Below are 25,608 nucleotides of genomic sequence, written 5' to 3'. Positions count from 1 at the left end.
ATGAGTCATTTTGTGTGTTTTCAGGTTATTTAAATGTCTGCATGAGTAATTGCATATATCACATTTAAATGGCTTTTCACCAGAATGAGTCATTTTGTGTATTTTCAGGTTAACTAAATGTCTGCATGAGTAATTGCATATATCACATTTAAATGGCTTTTCACCAGAATGAATCATTTTGTGTGATTTCATATGACTTGAATGTGTGCTTGAATATTTGCATTTATCACAAGAATCAGTCATTTTATGTAATTTTATGCTACCAGACGTCGTGCATGAGTAATTGCATTTGTCACATTTAAATGGCTTTTCACCAGAATGAGTCATTTTGTGTTTTTTCATGTGACTTGGATGTCTACATGAATAGTTGCATTTATCACATTTAAATGGCTTTTCACTAGAATGACTAATTTTGTGTCTTTTCAGGTTAACTGAATGTCTGCATGAGTAATTGCATATATCACATTTAAATGGCTTCTCACCAGAATGAGTCATTTTGTGTCTTTTCATGTCACTTAATTATCTGCATGAGTAATTACACATATCACATTTTAAAGGTTTTTCACTGGAGTGGGTCGTTTTATGCCGTTTCATGTGAGTAGAACTTGTGCATGAGTAATTGCACTTATCACATTTAAAGGGTTTTTCACTGGAATGGGTCCTTTTGTGGAATTTCATGATACTAGACCTTGTGCATGAGTAATTGCAATTGTCACATTTAAATGGTTTTTCACCAGAATGGGTAATTTTGAGTGACTTCATGACGTGACCAGGACGAAATCTTGAAAAATGACCATCGTCACATTTAACCAGCCTTGCAACGGATTCGGTCGTTTTCGCAATTGTGGTTTTGTGTATCGCTTTGTGAAGCAACATTAGGTCGAACGTTGAAAAAATATCAAAACAGATACTGCACACAAAATTTTGTTTATGAAACGATTTTTTTTCCAGCAGTATAACAGCCACTAATAATTCAGTGTTTACCATATTATTCGAATGACAAATATCACGTTTACTATTGCGACAGGCGACATCTTTGAACCTTTCAATATATTCCGCTGGTTCTCTCTTCATGTCTTGTTCCTCAATGTGTAGGTCTTCGCTAGACGCTTGTGCTTCACTCACGTCCCAGGACGACACGAGACTCGCAACATTGGCCTCTACAGTGCTTTTAGCGATAATCTTTAAAAAACATTAAAAAGTATTAATAAATTATGAGAGTTTTAAATAACAGTTCATTATAAGTAAGAGATCCTAGTGGCGAAGGCTCCATACTAAGCGATTATTTAAAGCTTACCTTCTATTTTCAAGTATTTAATTTAAATAAATATATATCTATATTGTCTAGGACTAGGTAATATAATAAAAATATTGATTGTCATCTATCATAGGTATTAAAAGTAGTAGAACGTATAATTTAGTCAAGTTTCGAATAAAAAATAAAAGACGAAAGACCTCAGATGTGAGTGCTATTTTTAGGATTATGTTGAACGTAATCCTCGCTGAATTCTCTACCTCGATTCCGTTGCCAACCTCATAAATGTCTGCATATTTATTGCAGAGTAGTAAGCGCTGCAGGAGGAGCTTACACTCTATGTTGATTTGTTTATTGTCGAAGACTATCTTTTTAAGCAAATAATAAATAATAAGGATTGAAAAAAAAACTATTGTGTTCGATCACATAAATTGTTATTAAAAATAAATATGGTATTTCGTGATTATTATTTAGGTTGCTTTAGTCATAGACAAACATAACATGCTATTCATAGTTCATGTCATATTGACATTTCAAAGAGGGTGATAAAGTTTTATTTTAATACAAAATTCAGTGTATTACTGTGTTTTGAATGTGGATAAATTATCTCATACAGTACCGAAATCATTCGTCAGTGCTTTAAATAAATAAGTATTTATTAAATTGTCGAGTGTTTTCGTAGATTGCATTTAAAAAAAATCGTTCCCGAGTCTGACGTTTCTTCAAAAGAAGATTTTCTTCAATTATCAAAGCTTGACCTTCCAAGGGTTTCATTTGGATTTGAATACAGCAAAAAAAACTTATATTAGACTTTTTCACAACAATTTATATAATAAATATTCGTTTTTAACTGGCAGTTTTACATTAAACTAACTTTTTTGTTGGCCATGCGCGTATTGTTTGCTAAAGAAAAGTGGAATTCTACTGCCATAAGTGATTTAAATAATTTGACAAATTCAGCGGTGAAACCTATGACCAGTGCGTCGTTGTCATTAGTGTGCACATATTCATCAGTAGTAATATCGTAAGTATTATCTTCTTATTTCTCGTAAGTTACCTGACAAGTGTGCTCTTTTTCTCTGATCTCCACAACTTACCTCTTTCTAAAAGTCGCCCTTCGCCACTGAGAGATCCAATTATACCTAGACATGGTGTTAGCGAACCTTTTTACGAAGGCACGCGTGCCAAAAATTGCCAAATATAATCTTTCGACTGTCTCACGTGTCGAGCAGTTTTTTTATACGGAAAAAATGAAAAAGTGGTTTTTAAGAAATCTATAAAAAAAGTTAAAATATTACAATGATAGATTCTATCTTTCACCGTGTTTCTAAACGAATGCATATCTTTTATTCTTTGAATATTATGTTATTTTTGCTTCTTTTCAAATTTTTCAAAAAGGTCGTGGGGGCATTTTAACCGCGCTTCTTTTATAAATTTTCCATAACTGAACGGTTTCCATATTCACGGTCTGTCAGAATTACTACTACTAGCTCCAGCAAGTTTTTGTTGCTTATTTGGGGCCGGCAATTTTTGTTGGTACCAATTAAATTGTTGTTACTGTATTAATTAGCTTGTTTCTTTACACACAAAATGACACCAGAATTGCAGCAATCAGATGAGGCATTCTCTCGCTACAGTGGTCTCAAGCATTGTAAATCGATCAAATTCAGAAGTTCGCGGAGCGGCTTCCTCCGCCGCCTGATGAGATGAGTGCGATAATATTATGTGTCATGCATAAAGCATGAGGAGCGATATGTTCAATTATATATTTACGTTAAACGTAAATTCTGGAAGAGTATTTGCCTATTATTTTTTTATACAATACGATCTGTCATTTATGCACGAGTTTCGTCGGTTCCGTTTGCGCATCGATTGGTAAATACCATTGAATAATTACCAAACAGCAGTGGGATGCGCAGGAGAGGTAAGACCACTCGTTGTCGGAAAGTTTCTGAATGCTTAGGCTTGTACTTGAGTCGGCGTTGCGCGGAGTGATCAATCGATTAAAACCGACTGTGGTACTGGGTGGTAAAAATCTGTACATCATCTTTGTTTTTACTTCGATTTTTGGAGTCCCGAACATACTTCAATTTAAATCAAGCACAATCTTAAAAGGCTTGACACAATCATAATTATTAATAGATACTTATATCATTTTATAAAACGCGTTTTCTATCAGAAACCGTGTTTTTTCAGATCTTTAATTCCAATTAACTATTGTGATGTCATTTAAGACTTTCTATAAACCGGCGGTCAACGGCTGGTCAGCCCCAAGTCGACACATTGACGCCAGTAGATGTGTCCATAGTAAAAGTTGGGAAATGCCAAACTGCCAGCAAGTCCCATCAGCTGGCCTCCCCGCGGCGACCTCAGGGCAATGCAGTGTACGCTGTAGCTAACAGCAGGGAGCGAAGGGCGACTGACCGGCGCCATAAAACTGGCCTTCTGGCTAAGGCAAGGAAATCCCCGACAGAAAAACCTGGTCGAGCCGACCTTCAGGGCCCTTCGTGGCTCAGGCCTTGTGAGCGGTGGGCTAATCACCTTGCCTCCTTAAACGAAAGAGGTAAACAAAACACTTACACAGCAGTCTCGGACGGTGCAGTTGGTAAGGCGCTCGCCTTCCACCCGAGAGTTCCTGGGTTCGATTCCCGGTCATGACAAAAACATTTATGTGTTTTTCTCAAAGCCTGGGTGTTTGTGATTGTTGAAAATTACTAACAACCACCTTGTACGAAAAAGCAAGGACATGGTTATTAATAATTCTAAAAAAAAAAAAAAAACCGACTCTGAAAACGACGACATTGCATGGAAATGGACAATGAAACAGGTAGAGTAATCCTCTCTAACAAGTCGAGTAGGTATGCGCATTGGGACATATAATGTTCGCACCCTGCGTACCCCCGGAAAGGACCTGCACGCCACACGCATTATGCACACCTACGGTGTGGACAACCTAGGGCTGAGCGAAGTGCGCTGGAAAGGAGCCGGGAGAAAGTTGATTGAGGAATACTCTATTGTCTACTCAGGGCATGAGCAATACCATCGCCAGGGAGTGGCAGTATTGATGTCAAAGAGAGCGGCCCGTTGCCTCGTGAAATGGGAACCAATCTCGGAGAGACTGATACGTGCCTCCTTCAAGACGCCTGGTATCTCCTTGACCGTCTTTCAGTGCTATGCCCCCACTGAGGATGACGACGCGCAGACAAAGGATGCTTTTTACGATTCTCTCCACCCGGCAGTCTCCGCCATCCCCCGAAGAGACCACGTGATTGTAATGGGGGATTATAATGCGAGAGTAGGAGCAGACCCTGTGCTTGGCCCCACGGTGATGGGACGACATGGCCTCGGTGACCCCAACGATAATGGTGGCAGCTCGTAGAATTGCTTGCAATCGGAGGCACTGTTTTTCCCCACAAAGACATTCACAAATATACGTGGACGTCTCCTGATGGACGCAGATTGACCACTCCTTGTACAGCTTGAAGCACCAAAAGGAACTTCTCGAGGTGCGTACTTACAGAGGCGCCGATATCCATAGCGATCATGAGTTACTTATTGGAAACATCCGAGTAAAATTCAGTCGCCAGGCGGGGCCTCCCAAGGGGCAACGAGGAGGTAAGAGAACGTACCAAGCAGCCTCTCATCATGCTGAAAGTGAAGAGGCGACGTTGGACCTGGCTCGGTCACGTGCTGCGGATGCCAGAAGAGAACTTTAACCTGGCTTGCCTGTTCTTCAAGCCGACCGGATTCCGGCGTCCTGGAAGGCCGCTAAATACAATCTACAGAGTGTATACGGCGGAGCTACGGGATGCTGGTTTAACCTGGAACGAAGCAAGAAGACTAGCGAGCGACAGGGATTCTTGGAGGCGCCGCGTGGTGTCCATATGCTCCAGTTAAGGGGCGGATATGAGCAAAAAAAGAAGAAGGAGATAACCTACTCGATTTATGTGAGAACGTGAATAGTGTGGTAAAGTATATAATTATGAAAATCGAGAATGTGGTTCTCGTTGACCTCGTGTATGCCCATCCCTAATCTATTGTCTGCAGGTTCGCAGCTGCCTTGAAAATGGGATTGGATTGATTTTGATAGATGGGGTACATCATAATTACTAGACTAACATTAACACATCTTCCACAAACGTAATGTATAGCTCAATGCTAAAGAAGACATTTTTCGGAAATCGATGTTACCACCGTTTTTTGCACGAAGAAATAGTTTGACTTTGATAACTGACGAATAACAGGAATGTATATTTATAACAAAAACACTGATAGGTTATAAATTTGATTTGCGATTTTTTTATAATAATTCAATACGAAACGAGAAAGACCTTATAATTATGTTGGTTTGGAGGCAATCTGAAATCTGATTTTGACAGCTGAACAGTGGGATCACTCGTTTGAGAAATGCGTGTACAAAAAGATATGCTCAAGCTTTGTATCTTAAGATGGCGCTGGCATTATTCACAATATTATGTATGGATGCAATATCGCAAGTAATTTTAAAGTACGCACACGTACAAACTGTTAAAGTTCATTGAAATTAGATCATTCAAAATAATCTGCGGAATGACAAAACCACAGACTTACTTTGTCGCCATGCCAGCATGTGACGTCTTCTGCTACCTACCTACAAACAATAATATTATCTCAAAAGTACTTTCTGAAAGAAGAGGTCGATTGGTCATCATCAGTGACAGACATCACATTCAAATACTGTAGGTCAATGCGCCCACTCACACTAAACCAGATAAATAGGTAAGTGAAATAGTTGTAGGAAGCGTGTATAACCGAGACGAGGATAATATCTACCTATTTAAATTTAGTCACAACGCTGTGATAGGATACATAGCCGATGGAAGAAAATATCGCATAATATACAATTACCTGCTGTACTGGTCCGTTATCTGAATGCGAACATCCAGGTGTTGGATCTTCATCATGGAAAGGGTGTATTGCATCTGCAACGAACTCGCGTTTAACGTCAACCAGCTGGAGGTCAATCTCGGGATTAATTTCAGCGAGTCGCGTTGCTGGATACTGAAGGAAACATTATGCATTTTTGTAATCATATAAAAAAACAATTTTGAGCTCGCGTACCCATTTTATAACAATGCTTACTTATATAATTGAGGTAGGTAGCTGTCTAAATGTATGTCAAAAGGTTTTTGAAAGAAAGTTTGACATCCTCGTATGTTCTTAAACAATTTGTAAAAAATATAAACTTATCGAAGGTATTCTGCTAAAATGATTATAAAAAATCGCAGGAAAGGACTTAATAAATAAAAACTAACCTCAAAATCACAACTGAAATCGTCCATGTTCTCATGCTTTATATAGGTGAACGTGTCAGTGCTGTTTTGGTGGCTGGTTGTAACATCAAACTTGTCTTCAGTACCAGATTGGTCTCCATCACATTCTCGCTTGACTTCCATGTTTGCGTATCAACAATCGTATGCAATGTGCTAGAGACAACTTTCTGTTCTGATGTATATAAGTGTTGCCGAAATACAGTTAATAATATTCCGTGTAGCTATTATCTGATAAACAATAATGTAAGTATTGAATTTTGTAGTTATTATGTTACAGATGCTAATGTCAAGAACACCGACTACACGTAGAACTTTTAGTGCTCGTCCGTGGTGGTTAGGCGGGCGCGGGGCGGCGGCGGGGCGGGCAACTCAAACGTATGAACACGTCTCGACGTGTCCGTAGACAATGCGCGGGGACGGGTGTTCGCGCGTGTTGTTTTGGCGCGTCTAGCTCAACGCAGGCAAGATCGTACATGCGGCGGGCTCTTCCCATACTGCGCGCATAGAGGTGTCCGCACTGAATGGACGGGCACCGACGCGGGAAACGAGCGAGTTGCGGGTGTCTCAAACCATCATGAGCTTACCGCGTGCGTCTGGTGTATTTATGGTATTATTTTCACAAAGCATAGATAGTGCGAAGTGATGTAAAGTAGGTATACGTTTTATAACGTTGCACTTTTCACTACACTGATACGCCTCTTTGCCTTATTACGTCGCATAAAATTATATCAAATATATATAAAAATTATATATTCACTTGTATTAATATAATATGTAGTACTAAATAAATATATATTATGTAAAAATAATATCTTTAAATTTCAATAATTCTTAACGCACATATAATATTGTATATTTATTTTACTTATAGTTATAAAGGTAGGTACATAAAAAAATCTTTTTTTTTGTCTATAATTATTCAATATTCTTTCTCATTTATCTCTTTATCTAATTTCTCTGTATTTAAATTTTAATATGATTAACTATAATTATTATAATTATTTATATGGAAACTTTGCTTGTTGCAATATCTTTTTCTAGTCTATTTTATACATATTTGTAGTCTATGTAACTGTTTGTTTTCCTTAATAAAAAAATATAAACATAATAAAAATAAAATATATTAAGTAGGTACATCATTTCCATCCTAGAGCCGGGGTGCAAAGTTATGAAGCGTACATTCTACACCTACATTCACACTATATGAACCGAAAAGTCTTTTTTAAACTTTAACTTACATATTATCCAATATATAATCAAATTATAAAATCGACCAAGGGTACTTGATGGAATTTGAATTTAAATTCATAAATATAAATTTACCAAATAAACAGGAATTAACTGTATCAGATGACAGTGTATATTCACCATTGGTGGTGTTTGAAGATGCCAAAAGGCGATAGTCGGATCGCAAAAAAATACTCAAAAAGAATAGATAAAAACTTAGATCAATTAGAATATACCTAATCAAATATTTTCTCATGTTACTCTTTTTCGAAAAACTTGTCTGGTTGTTCCCGCAGTTTCTTGTCTAAGTTATAAAATTCTTCTGCTAAATTAGTGCTTTCCATATTGATTTCATTGGCCCCATATTTTGGTGCAAAGTTTTGCCATTTCAAATAGGAGTTTTCCAGTAAAAACTTTTCTGTGTTTATGGTTTCCTATCCCTGATTTGACGCTGAACACGACTGGACGCGCGCGGGCTACTACGGACACTCTACCCGTGCCCGTCCCCGCGCCAATTCCGCGTCGAAGACGCCCCATGACTACGGCCAAGCGCTTATCGTAACTAAAACGTGTGTCCTGACGCTGGAGACTAGTAGAGTGTGGAGCCGTCACGAAAAAGATATCGTCAGTGTTAACATTATAGGAGAAAAAAATGAATTTGATTTATTTGTTATGAATATGATTGATGAAATGCTGACGATCATTTTCGTACCATTGTTTTGGTTAGACAACAAAACATACATATAATTGTGTCACCGTGTCAAGTGTATATTTTTATTATAGGTACCTAGTTTCCACGGGAATACTTTTCAGTATTGCGGCAACACTTTTCTAATATTACCTTGAAAGGATCCTGTCTGTCACATAACACGTGGCTTCTGGAATATATACCCTTAACATGGATGCAAAGCAACGATGTGATGGAGGACACTCCGATATAGAAGGCAAGCCTTTGTTTGACACGCTGAGTATCCATCCAAACAATGCGGTCGTTTCAAGTTGCAATTTCGAGGTTAGTTTTTGGAAACAATTTTTTTTTACAATAACATTATATTGAGAATAACAATGATTCGTTTTATATTATAAGCTGTGGCTTTTTTACAAACTATGTATGAACATAAAGTGATATTAAACGTTGTTTCAAAAAATACATGTGTATACAATTTGACAGCTACGATACATCTGTGTTATTAGAGGTTAGGTTAATTTATCTACTAATTCATGTTTAATATAAATATTATACAATGTTATGTGGTGATTACGTGACCCAAAACTGTTTTCACCGTGTTTACAAAATGTAATAATGCTTTTTTCAGTACCTTAATATGGCGGACCTCTCTAATATAAAATCTGAGACAGATGATCAACCAGAAGTGGCTTTTCCATGCGACCAAAGCAGTCACTTGTATGAAAAGTTTGATGCGTCGACGTTTGCAAGTAATTCACAGGTAACTCATATGATATACATGCTCATTTGATTATTGTTGTTCGGTATATAATGTATTATATATGCTAATATGCAACATAATAGTACACACAAAACTTTGTCAGTCATACATATTTGTTTTCATTAGATTAAGGTTACCATAATTTATTGATGTGTTGGTTAGTTTTTAAAATTCAACAAAACCCCGCGAAGCCAAGCCATAACAAATAATAGTCCAAAATTTTTCGTCCATCTAAATAATATCTTAAATCATGTTATTAAATCATACAGATCTTTGGATATTTTATACATCGAAGAATATTTTTTATTAGTTATGGTTTGGTATAAGCAAGGCTTAATGAATTTTAAAGCCATCTGTGAAATGTACTCCTAATTCAACTAAAACAAATAAGTATAATCGAAAAAGTGTGCACTATTTTGTCGGATTGCCCATAACATTGGAATGTCGTTCGGTGATTATACATTCACCTGCCAAATTAAGTCAAACATTGGCGATTTCAAAGTCGCGATCAAAAATTATTGAAGAAAGAGCTCTGGGAGACCTTCTCTGGCTTATCGTAATGATGATACTATTACTTAATATTTATAATGTTATTTTCAGAAGTGCGAAAACGGTCTGAAGAATATTCAGTATGAGAATAATGATGAGGAAGCCATCATCAAAGAAGAATTAGTTGAGAATGCAATTCACCAAATCAATGATAAATTAACTCAACCTGGCTGCTCTAATCTACAGTATAAGCCATTAGACCAGGTATGTTTAAAAACAAATGCGGTTTTTTTAAAGTCTGATAGGCCGAAGTCAAATACTCGGCGCCCAATTCGGACTATTTTTATTAAAGCACTGCTGGTCGTATAGTACAGGAGATGTTGGCTTCTAATGCGTTAAATGATGCTGGTTTATCAGCATATAACAGTGACTTCACGAATCCATTTCTCAAAATCAATTTATCTCCAAATCTTGATACAAATAAAGCGATAGTTGCGGTAGCTGTATGGCACTTCCTGTTGAAATCACTGTTCTTTCGAATGATTCCATATTTAAAACAATGTAATAATCATGGCTCGACAAGGATATCCATTCACCTAAACGAGAGCTTTGGCGCCATTTTTGAAAAATTGTGCAGCGATGCCACCAGCGTGTAAACCGCACCAAATGATGCATTTTTATGAATGTAATAAATTATAGGAAGTCTTCTAGATTTGTATTTTCCCGTGTAGGAAATTTTCCTTATTAACAAATCCGTTAAACAAAAATGAGCGTCATCGCTAAACACAATTTTGCGATAAAATGCAGTTATAAGTTGGGTTAGCATCAAGTTGAGTAGTTTGAGTGCCAAATTCCGAAAGAACTCGATAGTGTAGAGTGGAATAAAGGCATTTAGAAAAAAATAGTTTTAATTTGCGTAAATCGACAACAAATTTGCTAAGTAAATACGGATACCTAATTAGCATTGCTCCAGCGTGGTTCTATTCATAAAGATTTGCCGGGCGAGGTATACTGATTATTAGGTTTTGCTCACTAGCTTAAAGTTTAGAAGGATCTTAATTTGCTACATATTTTTACCGTCTCATACGCAGCGTAAATGAAAACTGCCATTCTTAGTGGTATTGGATGCTATGTCCCATGGGCGGCGCGCTTCTGTATGCGGCCTTCTGTAAAGCTTCGCCAACTCCGGATCGTCTCGTTGCTTTTGTACTATGTCAGTCGCCAGGTCTGGTAACTCCAGCACTAAATCCATGGGGGTTGGATCTGTTTTCGGTTGCTCTGGTATGCTCATACGTCCATGTCTATGTCTTCTGACGGTTGCGGTTCCGAGATAAAGCGTCCGGTTGTTGGTTATTTTTCCCTTGACAGTGGGTAATGGTGAAAGAAAACTCTGAAAATAGGATCGCCCATCGGGTTAGTTTCGCTTTTTGGTCTTTCGCTTGTTGAAGCCAAATGAGCCCCTTATTGTCGGTTAACAGGGTGAACTCTCGTTCTTCTAGGCAGACCCTGTAACGTTTAATAGCCCAGGTGATCTCGGAGGCCTCTTGTTCATTGCTGTGGTATTTGTGTTCCACTGCAGATAGGCAACAGCTGGCGTATAAAATGATGTGTCGATCGCCGTCGTCCCTATCTTGGATGAGGACAGCCCCCATTCCGTGTCCGCTGGCGTCCGTCTGTAGGGAAAATCTCGGGCTTAAGTCGGCGCGGGCTTTGGAACGCAATTTTGGATGATGAAAGAATCTAAAGTAACAAACTGATTCACACGGACGTGATTGCTAATCAGCAACTTATTAACCATAAATTACTTGAAATTTTAGCTACGTATAACATCCTCGGTAGCAGTTATAACTACGTAGTTTCATACTGTAAGTACTACATCTTATCCGCATCAATGTCATCCATATATGCAATAGCAAAAAATATCATTGATATTGACCAATGATCTAATGATCTCCATTGACCGTAACGCGAGTGCCGGCTTCATTTTTTGATAAATAAAGTTCGATCATTTCACCAGCATGTGAACCGCAGAAAAGAGTGCATTTATTTGATGTAATTGAGTATGTAGGGCAGCATCCAGATTGGACTCCATAGACGCCAATTTTGTCTATTAACTAATCCGTTTAGTCAAAGATTATTTTGACAATTTGGAATCGGTGCTCGATCGTCACTCTATTCACGGTTGCCTGTCTAAATACTGTTCATAAATGTCAAAAAGTATGCGCAGTATCACAGCTCGGTTTGACAGTTAACCCTTTCGTAAGTTCTATCTAAGCAAAAAAAAATAGTTGTGAAATCACAATAAACAAAAAGGTAACTGACATTTAATGCAAATCGCATTAAGTAGTCATTAAACTAGCAATATTTCTCCTGACATAAAATTTGAAGTCTCCCATGTGCTTTGTTATAAATTATTAATATTATAAAACCAAATACCATCTTTAATGAGTGCAGTCTTGTGCTGTGTTTAAAGATTCATCTCTAAAGTAAGATATTCTCGGTTCACTTCTCCTTGCATGCAGCGTATATTTTTAGTGTGGATAAGTGATTGGACCCCTTCCCCGTAATCTGTTGCAGACTAGACAAATAAAAGTTAATGGAAATTTGTGTTCAAATAACTCTTTATCGTTAAACGACCATTAATTTATAGACGAAAGCAACGTGTGCCGCAAAAGTGGGCAAGCCAAACGTTATTAATCTATTTGCACATCAATAATAGTGATAATGTTTTTAATAATCATGTTCCAAATTCACGATATATTGAAACCAACAGTAAAGGTTTCTACTGGGAATTATTTTCTCCCATACGGAATAGTACCTGTCGTTAATAATCTAATAAATCTGATGTATGAAATATTAAAATACTGTTAATGATCGAGGTTGCTTGATGAAATTTAAATATAATTTTATAGCTTTACCTTTCAGCATGGCAGGCACTGCGCACCCTCTCCAACGACACACTAGAATAGAACAAAATATAATTATTGTTCTCGAAGATGATGTATACATACATATAAGTGCATTGTTTTGACCCACTTATGGATCTTTCCGTAACAATATTTCACTCTCACTTCGCTCTTTAATATTGTCTGAAAGCGCTGAAAAACAAAAGCGTCAAAAAAACAAATTGAATATTATAACTCACAATAATTGATAATATTGATATCGATTATTACGATTTTTCTAGGTTTCTACCAAGGGATTTTTCACGAAGCATCACGATACAGTTGAGAGTCAACAATCCTCAGGTGATGGCATCCAGGATAGAAAAATACAGTATTCAGAAGTGACGATAGATGAGAATAGCATTAAACAAGAAATATTAGAACGAGGTGCTCCGAAGGAAATCCGACTTATTCTTAGAAGAGTAAACCATTTCTCACGTAATTTGATTTGCTGCATTTGTAACGCAGTTTTTGGATGCGAAAATGCTCTTAAAACTCATAAAATGGTGCACATGGACGTGATTCCTGATCAAAATCAGAGCGTATTAGTCTCGCAACATAGTAATGTCAAAGTACATTCAAAGACAATTACTGGTGAAAAACCTCATAAATGCAATGTATGCTCATATAGATGCTCGACATCTAGTAATCTTAAAAACCATATAATGACCCATACTGGTGAAAAACCTTATAAATGCAATGAATGTCCATATAGATCCTCAACATCTGGTAGTCTTAAAAGACATAAAATGAAACATACCGGTGAAAAACCTTATAAATGCAATATATGTTCATATAGATCCTCAGCATCTGGTCATCTTAAAAAACATAAAATGACACATACCGGTGAAAAACCTTATAAATGCAATGTATGTTCGTATAGGTGCTCGACATCTTGTTACCTTAAAACACATAAAATGACACATACTAATGAAAAACCTTATAAATGCAAACTATGTTCATTTATATGTACGACATCTAGTAATCTTAAAAACCATATAATGACCCATACTGGTGAAAAACCTTATAAATGCAATGAATGTCCATATAGATCCTCAACACCTGGTAGTCTTAAAAAACATAAAATGAAACATACCGGTGAAACACCTTATAAATGCAATATATGTTCATATAGATCCTCGGCATCTGGTCATCTTAAAAAACATAAAATGACACATACCGGTGAAAAACCTTATAAATGCAATGTATGTTCGTATAGTTGCTCGACATCTAGTTATCTTAAATCACATAAAATGAAACATACCGGTGAAAAACCTTATAAATGCAATGTATGTTCATATAGATCATCGATATCTGGTCATCTTAAAAGACATAAAATGACACATACTGGCGAAAAACCTTATAAATGCAAACTATGTTCATTTATATGTACGACATCTAGTAGTCTTAAAAACCATATAATGACCCATACTGGTGAAAAACCTTATAAATGCAATGAATGTCCATATAGATCCTCAACATCTGGTAGTCTAAAAAAACATAAAATTAAACATACCGGTGAAAAACCTTATAAATGCAATGTATGTTCATATAGATGCTCGGAATCTAGTTATCTTAAAACACATAAAATGACACATACTGGTGAAAAACCTTATAAATGAAATGTATGTTCATATAGATGCTTGCAACTTCGTCATCTTATAAAACATGAATCGAGACATGTTGGTGAATAACCTTTTAAAAAAAATATTATTCATATTATGCAGGTGGTACTTTTAGCATTCTCTCACATTGTGTCTGCGTAAAGTGTTCAACCCATGCGTGCTACCAACGCTCACGTAAGTGTCTGAAACATGAACTCTTAATGTAAGATAAAATTTAAAAAATGGATAGCTTGCGCAACTTGACATGAAAAGGTGTTTCTTGGGCACAACGGTAAAGATTGCAAAAAAAACTAATGGACAAGGAAGCACACAAAAAAACGCGATGTGATTGAGCTCGCTAAACAGATGAAATGGAAATAGACTAGAGATGTCTTGTCAGTGAGTGGACAACCGCTGGACAAATGGCGTCCTACAGTGGTACCCAAAGAGCGGAGCACTAAATGCCCACAGGTACACCCTTAAGCCCGCTCGATTCATAGTGTTTGGAGAATGCACGTGGCAGCAAAAAAACTGGGTACCGAGAAGGCTGGAGGTAGCTTTACTTGGTTTCGAGAAAAAACTTCAACCTTCCTTCCTTTCTGCTTCCAGCAAAATAGATTCTGGCTTCCTGGAAGGTAGTTAAATACCATCTATCTATAAAGTGCACACTGGAGACCTACGACATGTTGTTATGGCTTGGAATTATTATGCTAAGAGATTTCAGAGCGACATGTATTCTTGAAGGCGCAGTGTCGTGTCTAGCTGACAAGGGAAAACAATTTAAAAATAATGAATTATGTCAATTACATATTGGAATTTCTTTTAATGTGTTAACTGTCAATAAATGGTGGAACTGCATTGTATTATTGATTTAATAAATCTGAAAATTATAAGTACTTATTTTACTTTTACTTTTTAATAAATCTGGACCGGTTTCGTCTGCTTCAGAAAGACATTATCAACTTTAGAATTGTCTCTCTGAGGCGGAAAATGATGAAGCACTAAAAAATTTGCGTTTTATTAAATTAACCAATAATATATATCATCATCATCAGCCGGGGTCAATTCACTGCTGGATGAAGGCCTCCCTAAGCTTTCTCCAACTTTCTCTGTTCTGTGTCGTTCGCTGCCACGTATTTCCGCCGAACTTTACCAGTTCGTCAATCCAGCGGCTTTTAGGGCGATCCTGTGGCCGTTTCGTGCCCCTTGAGTACCACTGGATGACGGCATTTGTCCAGCGGCCGTCCTTTCGGCGATAATAAGTAATAAAATAAGAAAATAAATAAAATAAGTGACAAAATAAAAGTAGATGGAAGCACACAGAGTGAACTTTGATAGACCCTATCTTAAAAACTTATAAAACAACGTCCACCTAAATTCACCCTCACGTAAGTGGAATATATCAATATCCAAAGCTATTTCATTAAACATGGTTACTGCCCTCCTAATTGGCATTACTAATGGCAGGTTAGTTCTGCACCGTGGTAGAACAAACAACGTATGCCATCGATTCCTAAGGTAATTATCAAAGACACACAAGCCAACACCACCAAGAATGGCAGAGTTCACATTTACGCCGCGTATAAGTCTGAAAAAATAATATAAAAATAATAAATAAAAATAAAAGATCCCTTCTAAATTTTAAGCTACAGTATGTAAGCATCCCAAAGAGAAAATCAGTCGGATAGAGCCAGGGATAATATCCATACAGCCGAAAGTAAAGAAGTCTTAAAAGTTTCTTTTGGATTCCCTCCACCACAGTACTTCGACTGATGCGGGGCCCAAATTCACAACCCTGACCAAAGTTTATCAATAAAAAGCGAATGAAAACGAAGGTAAATCAGAACCACAACTTCGCCTATTACAAAATACCTACACATCTTGCTATATTCAACCGTATAAACACAATAATGAATTGGTTTCTATTGTTTTGACAATGATATTAAATATTGTTTTATCGGTTTTTGTCTATTATTTAGTGGAAGCCAGCGGCAAATAAATTGAAAATAGCCGAGACGATTACTGGATTATTTGTTGGATTATCTTAGGATAGGTTTAGGTTTTCATTCTTGAATAATTATACAGCATTTTGAAGTAGGTACTAATACCGGGAAGAATGGAGGGACTCACATGAATGCTGGCAGCATTCTTCAAAGGCATCACTTAATTTGAGGGTGGTGTGACATCACGAGGTTTAATTTATATAAAACACATATTTGATTCGACGGTTCCACGTGGAACTAAATTTATTAACGCTAGGGCATAGGTAAACATTGATAATATTACAACATTTACATCTAAGGAGGTCTTAAATTAGTCACCGCACTGTCTTTATATTAGGGGTCGGTTTATCATTATTATCCCGCGCACTAAGCACTGATTCACTTCTTCTCTCACTAGGGAATTGATTAACTTTCATTGGATTTTTGCGCGAGTCACCGATTGGTATTACAGCGATTCCGGGTTATTAACGATTGATTTAAAAATGGGCCGGGGCGCCATCGATACACTTTATCGGATACTTGTTATTTACCACAATATTTATTAATAATAAAAAGTTCATTTAGTAATTGGCTAGAAGCGCGGTTGATTTTTGCGATTTACGCGGGCGACGCCACCCGCTGGCGTAACACTTATTTTTGTCATCACTCCATTGTAGGGTAGATCTGGACTGACTTTATTTTTCGAAAGCATCTTTTAATTTTGCCGGGTCTATCCTACGGTGGGGAAGAGAAAGGGGAAGGTCACTGACTAACGGGAAAAACATTTCGGGACGGGCCGCTTCTGTCCTTGGGCCAGGTAATCAAATGCATCTTTTCTGAATGACCGTTTACGAAATGTTATTTGTAATATTTTCGTGTAAGTCAGAGGTTCTAAACATTCTACAGGGGAGCTGGATATTTTTGTTGTTAAATTGTTGATCTGGAATTTGAAACTGTCGGGCATCAGGGCCTTTTTTATGTCTGGTGACAGTACTCAGTCATGTAAATTGCTGGTGTTCCCGCCTGGCTTCCAGTAAACTGACGTACGCTTTTTCTGTTATAGGTACACGTCAAGATGAAGTTATGTTAAGTTTACTAAACGTCGCTCCGGTTTCAGACGGGACACCGGTGTCGCGCTCGTATATTATAAGGAGACTTTTGTATACGAATAAAGGGGATTTTGTATTATGTTTATAAACGCCCAGAGGCCGGAACCATTTCCGAGCTGATTCATAGTAATGGTCGATAACGAGAAAGAAATTATCCGGCAACGTCGTTTGTCAGAACGCAAAAAAAGCAACGCTGCATTTGTGTCCACCGCTTTTGTGATAGGAGTTCGCTTGTAGCGCTAAAGCGCTTCTCGGTGATAGCGAGATCGAAAGCGAAAAAATTTAGGCTTCCAGAGATTGCAATAAAATAATTGTACATACTTAAACATAATATACATCTCGCGTTCCGAAAAATTGATAATAATGTTATTAATAGTAAAAATAAAAATCGCCGTTTTAGACCATTCCGAGGTACCTATTTATTTGTTCACTCCCAAGTCTTAAATAACAGACGTTAACCAGCATACCGAGCGAAGAAAGAGAATGCATCTTCTTCGATCTGACGGGAGATGGCAATAACTACATGGGTTTCAATGATGAACCTCATATTAATGTAGTTTCTTTGTGCGAGCCTGTGCTACTTATTATGAATGGGATAGTGTGAATAAAAGCGATTAAAATCAAATAAGTTTCCCGTTTCTTTATTTATATATAAAATATAATACTTATTGTTACTAAATACAGTTATTAACCAAGCTATCGTCATACTCAGCAGGTTGGTATCTTCCACTTGTCAAACGGCTAAAAATGTTGGGTTCATTATTTATTCAAAACAAAAACTTCCGTCGGCTGACATTTTACTTAGACAGAACCAAGTCCAATCTCTTTGGACATAACTATTATTACCATAACAAGGAAAACTCTTAATAATTAAGAGAAGCATGCATAGAACATTAAATAACCCCAATAATTTACAGCCATAAACGAAAATACGATGACAGTTGTACATTTTTTTGTACACACACACATCTATTCTATACACAAGACTACTATCGGCCGCTATCGATAACTATCGAGGGTAGTTTTTCATTTTTTTTTGTATCGAGGTATTAGCACTTATTGTAACAATTACAAGAAATTGGTTGTAATTGTTACAATGCGTGCTTTGTTTTAACATCACCTCTCTTTTTTTTTAAATTTTATAGCGGAATAGCCAGTATTGACTGTTTATATGGCTAACTTATTGTAATTGTTACAAAACGTTCTAATACTTCGATATAAAAATGAAAAACTACCCCCGATAGCAATCTTGTGTACAGAATAGATGTGTAAAGGCACCTAACGCAAAAATACGAATCTTGCACACATTTAAATTGTTATAAAAAATCGATGTTTTTTATCAAATAAATATAAAAAGAATTAAAACTATGCATTTGCCAAAAAGTGAAACATAGAAAACTTAATAAACTAAATTTTAATAATACCTAAATTTTACCAACCTAATAATAAGATGGGGTCCTTTGACAAATTTACATTTTTGTACAATTGTAAGTTTACTTTAGACTTAAAATATTTATTTTTCAATGTTTTCAGATACATATTTATTAATTAATACAGTTAAAATATTGTAAATTATAGAAAAACTGTATATCGCCTTAAACCCTGCGAATCCAAACCAAAACAGAATATACTTTGTCAAACAATACTCATATAATATAAATTTTCTAAAATTATGCCATATTCATACGTAAAATAAGATATTTTATAGATAGAATAATATTTGTTACTATTATAGTTTTGTTTGAGCAGAGCATAACAATTTAAAAAAAAATAACAAACAACGTGATACGAGTGGTATGTATTTATAATTCAACTAAAATAAATAAATATGAATGAAAGAGTGTCCAACATATTGCCGGATCGCCCAAACAAAGCTATGAACTAGCTAACACCCACGATGGACGCGCAGCTTAAGCGTCGGCAGTCCCAAGTTCAAATCCTTAGTCTGGCATGTACACATATTATTTTTCAATTTTTGTAGGGTCAGAGTATGGACTTAATAGGTTGAGCAAGTGGCTGACACCCATTTCTCGTAAAAACAAAATCTGTTGGAGGCCCATGTCTTAACAAAAAAAAAACTAGCTTACGGTAGTGGATTTGGGTACACTTCAATTTAACGTCCACTTACACAAACCCAAAATACACCAAACAACAAACGAGATTTCTTAGAGCAAGTTTTCAAAAACTGTATTTAGCACAGAGTCAATAATTAATATTGTATGGTTTAAAATATTATTACATACGGTTACATAATAATATTGTCACCCCGTAAGTCCGGGTAGGGAGGGGAGTCGGGGCCGCACGGCCGATCCGACCTCAGAGCTCGACTCTTCGGTCAACCGGGCGTCAATGAGGCCCTCGTAGCGTGCCGTCGGCAGAACGCGCGAGCCACACGACCAGCCTCCATCCTTCGACTAGCTCAGAATAGTTCATGGCGGTCAATAGTAGCTGGTTTTTAGTCCGGTAGAGCACGTTCAGTGTACGGTAGGTCTTGACAGTTGGGGGTAAATGCAGGATTGACGGGATGGAAAAATGATGAACGCACGTTGTTCGTAGCACAAAGTTTATATTCAGAACACAATATACAATTTATTAATTTTTACCAGCCCTAAATTTATTAATGAGGGCGCCGTGGGCTGTATCAATTAAAAATTAAGCTTCAACAGGGCACACAGCCCGTCGCGTTTCGGAGACTTCCGCTAACTAACTGCCAACCTCAACACCTACTGTCTTGCGGCTAGCTCTCGTATTTTGGGCTGTATCGCTGTCCCTTTCAATCCACCCCTGAACGACCACCCCTCTCTATCACTCTTGCCTGCAGCAGAATGTTTGGCCTTTGCCAGGGGGTTTTACCATGAGGGTCGTCCAAGTTACCTTTTTGCCAGGTAGATTGAAAGTTACAGCGGATTTCTAAGAACTGAGCCCAAAAGAAGCAACATTTATAGTTGATTACTAAAGAGCATTATATTCATACAGCGGGGACAAAGGGACTCCGGCTTGGCGGATTATAAGAACCATGAATGCGGCATCCATATCTTCGCTCGTACTTTACCCTTAAGGGGCCCTCCATGCACGTAGAAACGTGGAGGTATCAATATTATGTCGCTATAGAATGGGCTACAAAAATATTAATTGTTTACGTTATCGGTTGATGATAAAAATGACGTACGCACGTTCGGTCCCTTCTCGACTGACCATTATTTCAAAGTCTTTACTACAGATACTTTAACCTAGCTAAGTAGTGAACGGGTAGCCAATGCCTTTATTGGTATAATATATTATATTGAAATAATGTATAAATAAATACGTTGTTGTGAAATATGCTACCAGAAGTTATGCATGAGTAATTATATCATACTCAAATGGCCTTGTCTGAATACGCCAATTAGGATGGCCCTAATACAACGGATAAATTTCTACCCACCTGACAATTTGACCCTTGCCTGGCGCAACAAATAACGGTCAATCATTCATCAACTGTGCGCATATAAACACTTACCTAAACTAAAACGTCAAGTTCACGCACCGGATGACCCAATGAACAATACCGAACGAGACTGATATTACGACCTGGATTGACAACCAGGCCATGGAGCAAACCTCAATAGCATAAAAGGTCAGTGCCTGGCATCCTAGACATATCCTCCCCTCCCTACATTCAAATCATTCCTTCACAGTATACAGTTCACTGAAAAGCAAAGCCAGTGTCTTTAATTTTAGAGTTTTTACAGACAATTTGCATGCGTATAAGAATTTACACGAATTGGCTTTTTACCGGAATGGGTCCATCATTTAATTTCATCTTATTAAAATATATGCATGGGTAATTGCATTTATCATAAAAATTATGTGAATGACTTTTCACTAGAATTAGTTCTTTTATGCAATTTCATGCTACCAAACGTTGTGGATGCGTAACTACACTTATCTCATTAAAATGACCTTTCAACAGAATGAGTCAATTTTTGCGATATTATGACACTGGACTTTGTGCATGAGTAATTACATAAACATAAGATTTAAATGGCTTCTCACCAGAATGAGTCTTTTTATGCCATTTACTGCTACCACATCAAATGCATGAGAAAATATTAGATAAATCACATTTACAAAGCTTATTACCAAAATGAGTCTTTGTGTGTATTTTAATGCTACTGGACGTTATGCACGAGTAATGACATTTATCACATTATGACTTTTCACCGGTATGAGTAGGTTTGTGTCTTTTCATGTTACCAGACGTCGTGCATGAGTAAGTGCATGTGTCACATTTAAATGGCTTTTCACTAGAATGAGTCATTTCGTGTTTTCTCATATTACCTGACTCTCTGCATGAGTAATTGCACTTAGCACAGTTAAATGGCTTTTCACCAGAATGAGTCATTTTGTGTGTTTTCAAGCCAATAGACTGTCTGCATGAGTAATTGCATTTATCACAGTTAAATGGCTTTTCACCAGAATGAGTCATTTTGTGTGTTTTCATGCCAAAAGACTGTCTGCATGAGTAATTGCACATATCACATTTAACGGGCTTTTCACCAGAATGTGTCATTTTGTGTGTTTTCAAGTTACTTGCTTGTTTGCATGAGTAATTGCATTTATCACAGTTAAATGGCTTTTCAACAGAATGAGTCATTTTATGTCTTTTCATGCTACCAGAAGTGATGCACGAGTAAATACATGTATCACAGTTAAATGGCTTTTCACCAGAATGAGTCATTTTGTGTCTTTTCATGTTAACTAATCGTTTGCATGAATAATTACATATATCACAGTTAAATGGCTTTTCACACGAATGAGTCACTTTATGTGTTTTTATGCCACTAGACGTCATGCATGAGTAATTGCAATTATCACAGTTAAATGGCTTTTCACCAGAATGCGTCATTTTGTGCGTTTTCATGTTACCTGAATGTCTGCTTGAGTAGTTGCATAAATTACATTTAAAAGGCTTTTCACCAGAATGACTCCTTTTGTGTCTTTTCATGTTACCTGACGTTCTGCATGAGTAATTGCATTTATCGCACTTGAATGGCTTTTTATCAGAATAAGTCATTTTGAGTGATTTCACGACGTGACCAGGACGAAATCTTGAAAAATGTCCATCGTCACATTTACCCAACCTTGCAACGGAATCGGTCGTTTTCGCAATTGTGGTTTTGTGTATCGCTTTGTGAAGCAACATTAGGTCTAACGATGAAAAAAAATCAAAACAGATACTGCACACAAAATTTTCTTTATGAAACGATTTTTTTTCCAGTTGTATAACAACCACTAATAATTCTGTGTTTACCATATTAATAGATTGAAAAATATCATGTTTACTATTGCGACAGGCGACATCTTTGTACCTTTCAAGATATTCCTTCAGTTCTTTCTTCATGTCGTGTTCCTCAATGTGTAGGTCGTCGCTAGACACCTGTGCTTCAGTCACATCCCACGACGACATGAGGCTCGCAACATTGGCCGGTATAGTGCTTCTAGCGATAATCTAAAAAATACATTTAAAAGTATTAATAAATTATGACATTTTTAAATAACAGTTCATTATAACCATTATGTACCATGTCAGTCGTAGGGATTCTTATCATGCACAAAACTCTTTTATTCGGCGCTCTTGTTTAAATTATTACAATATGTATTTCTCCACCGTTAATCCATTCAATAATTCACCTGTTTCGTTTAAACGCACTATCTCCAAAATTTTGTATAGATAGACATAATATGTCTTATATAATACTTATACATTTAAAAAACATCTTACGTTTTTGTCTTTTCATTAGTCTTTCTCACTTTTCTTAAGTAATTTCTTTATATTTATGTTATTCTTACTTTCTATCTTGTAAGGATTAACTATATTATAATTAATATATGGAAACTTTACTGGTTGTCATAACTTTTCATTATTCTATTGAAAACATATTTTTGTAATTAAAATGTAACTGCGTGTTTCCACTAAATTAAAAAAAATAGTAAAAGATCCAAGTGGAAACAATATGCCTAGACACGGCTAAAGTCAAATACTGTCGGGGAGATGATATCAGTACCCAACCAATAACCATACACCAATGGTAAAAGCACATTGATCATTCATTGATAAAATAACGTTAAAATATTACGAGGTAAAGGAGCAAAACACACCAGTGATGACGTATCAGACTTATAAAAAAGTTAAGTTTTCTCTATTCAACTATAGCGCGGAGCAGCGCCATCTTAATCAATAGAAATGCCCTGATAAGTGAACACGACAAGACCTCTATAGAATTTCCCAAATACAATCTTTCGACTGTCTGACCTGTCGAGCAGTTTTTTATTGGGAAATAAAGAAAAGGTAGCATTAAAAAGTTATAAAAATAGCAACGTGTTCTTGAGATTCTATCTTTCACCGTGTTTCTAGACGAAGACATATGTTTGAAATTTTCGCACACAAAATGACACCGGAATTCGCTGCGATCAGCTGAGGCATTCTCTCGCTACAGTGGTCTCAAGCATTGTAAATCGATCATAATCAGAAGTTCGCGGAGCGGCTTTCTACGCCGCCTGATGAGGTGAGTGCGATAATATTATGTGTCACGCATAAAGCATTATGAGCGATTTGTTCAATTATATATTTACATTAAACAAATTCTTGAAGAGTATTTTGCCTATTAATGTTTTCAGTCATTTATGCACGAGTTTCGTCGTTTCCGTTTGCGCATCGATTGGTAAATACCACTGGTAAAAATAATATTAAAAACTATTGAAAATACTCACGGCTATGTCGTCATTATTTTTTTATATTGTTTATAAGTACTTAAATATTTATTTGTATCACTTTTTTGTTTTTTTTTTCATTATTATATTAGGTTATATTTTTTCTCTTCAACATAAAACATTCGCGTGCCATAGGTTCAACATCGCTGCTATAGAATAATGATGGATCGGCAGTGACTGGCCGTAAGACTGAGATAAAAAACTACGGAGTTAACATATGGTTAAATCCTAATCCGTCAATGGGCAGCGCCAGCTGTGGGTCTCTTGTCACCGCTACAAATGGACTTTACTACGAAAATATAATCGTAAAACAGGACACGATTGTCATTTATTTTCTTCCCCTAACCGATCATAAACGATTGCTTTAGTTGATTTCGAAAATGGACCTGACAATTATTGGCCTCCTCCAAGGTCGTGCGATTTAATATATCTGGATTATTTCCTGTAAAACTTCATGGAGTCATTGGTTTACCCAGAGAAACCCAATAGGGAAGCCAATATTATTCGCGATATACGACCAGCAGTGCTCGAATAAGTGACATCCAAATTGGGTGAACAGAATTTTTGTTGAAAAAATGTTTAAAAGTTATCAGTGAGCCTATAAATGCACGTACCTGGTCCACTGGGCTGTATTGTCGATCGGAGGGGCCGGTTTGAGGATTCTCATTAATGATTTGGCGAATTGCATCGTAAACGAATTCTTGTTTGATGATGACATCCTCATTATCATTCTCTGGCTTTATATTGACCAGGCTGTCTTCACACTCCTGAAAATAACAACATGATTAATAATATTATGTAACAGTCAATCCATTCCTGGATAAGACCTGCCACAGCTGTATTCTCTGCTTTCAGTGGCCACCAATGTACGACTGCATTTGGAAAGTGAATGTATACTCACCGAAAGACATTCCAGCTAACGTCATAATAAGATGACGTCATAATGTCTCACCTTCGACTTGTCCACATTTGTGGCTGTCTCCTCTGGTGGTCTAGAGAGGCCGGAACCATTTCCGAGCTGACTCTGACTAGTAAAGGTCAATTATGAGAAAAAAATATCCGGCAACGCTGTTTGTCCGTATGCAAAAAAGGTAGGCTAATCGCTGATAGCGAAATCAACAGCGAAAAATTTTAGGCTTCGAGAGATTGCATTTGTAAAGAAATCATATATCTCGGATTAATATAATGTGACAATATGTAAAAGAGTAAAATAAAAGTCGCCGTTTTAGACCATTCCGGGGTATTTATTTGTTCACTCCCAAGTCCAAATAACAGACGATGACCAGCAACCAGCATAGCATTATGACGGGAGATGGCAATAACTATATTATGGGTTACAATGATGAATCTCATATTAATGTACCTACCTAGTTTCCTTGTGCGAACAGGTGCTACTTTTTATGAATGGGATAGTGTGAATAAAAACGATTAAAACCAAATAAGTTTTCGATTTTCTTTATTTATATATAAAATAAAATACTTAC

General features: G+C 36.8%; 1 long non-coding RNA gene across 1 annotated transcript; it reads left to right on the top strand.

Annotated features, from left to right (window-relative positions):
• Nucleotides 1-8,627: 8,627 nt before the first annotated feature.
• Nucleotides 8,628-15,170, top strand: LOC147077570 (uncharacterized). The gene is made up of 4 exons (XR_015069851.1): nt 8,628-8,806; nt 9,111-9,242; nt 9,843-9,995; nt 12,919-15,170. It is a non-coding gene; the product is annotated as an uncharacterized LOC147077570 (long non-coding RNA).
• The last annotated feature ends 10,438 nt before the right edge of the window (nt 15,171-25,608 follow it).

The sequence above is a fragment of the Rhyacophila brunnea genome, unplaced genomic scaffold (assembly GCF_057557595.1).
Source record: "Rhyacophila brunnea isolate RB1 unplaced genomic scaffold, BYU_Rbru_1.0 scaffold_13, whole genome shotgun sequence".
In the NCBI taxonomy this organism is placed as follows: domain Eukaryota; kingdom Metazoa; phylum Arthropoda; class Insecta; order Trichoptera; family Rhyacophilidae; genus Rhyacophila; species Rhyacophila brunnea.
The sequence above is the reverse complement of the archived record's forward strand: the minus strand, read 5'-3'. Positions and strand labels throughout refer to the sequence as shown.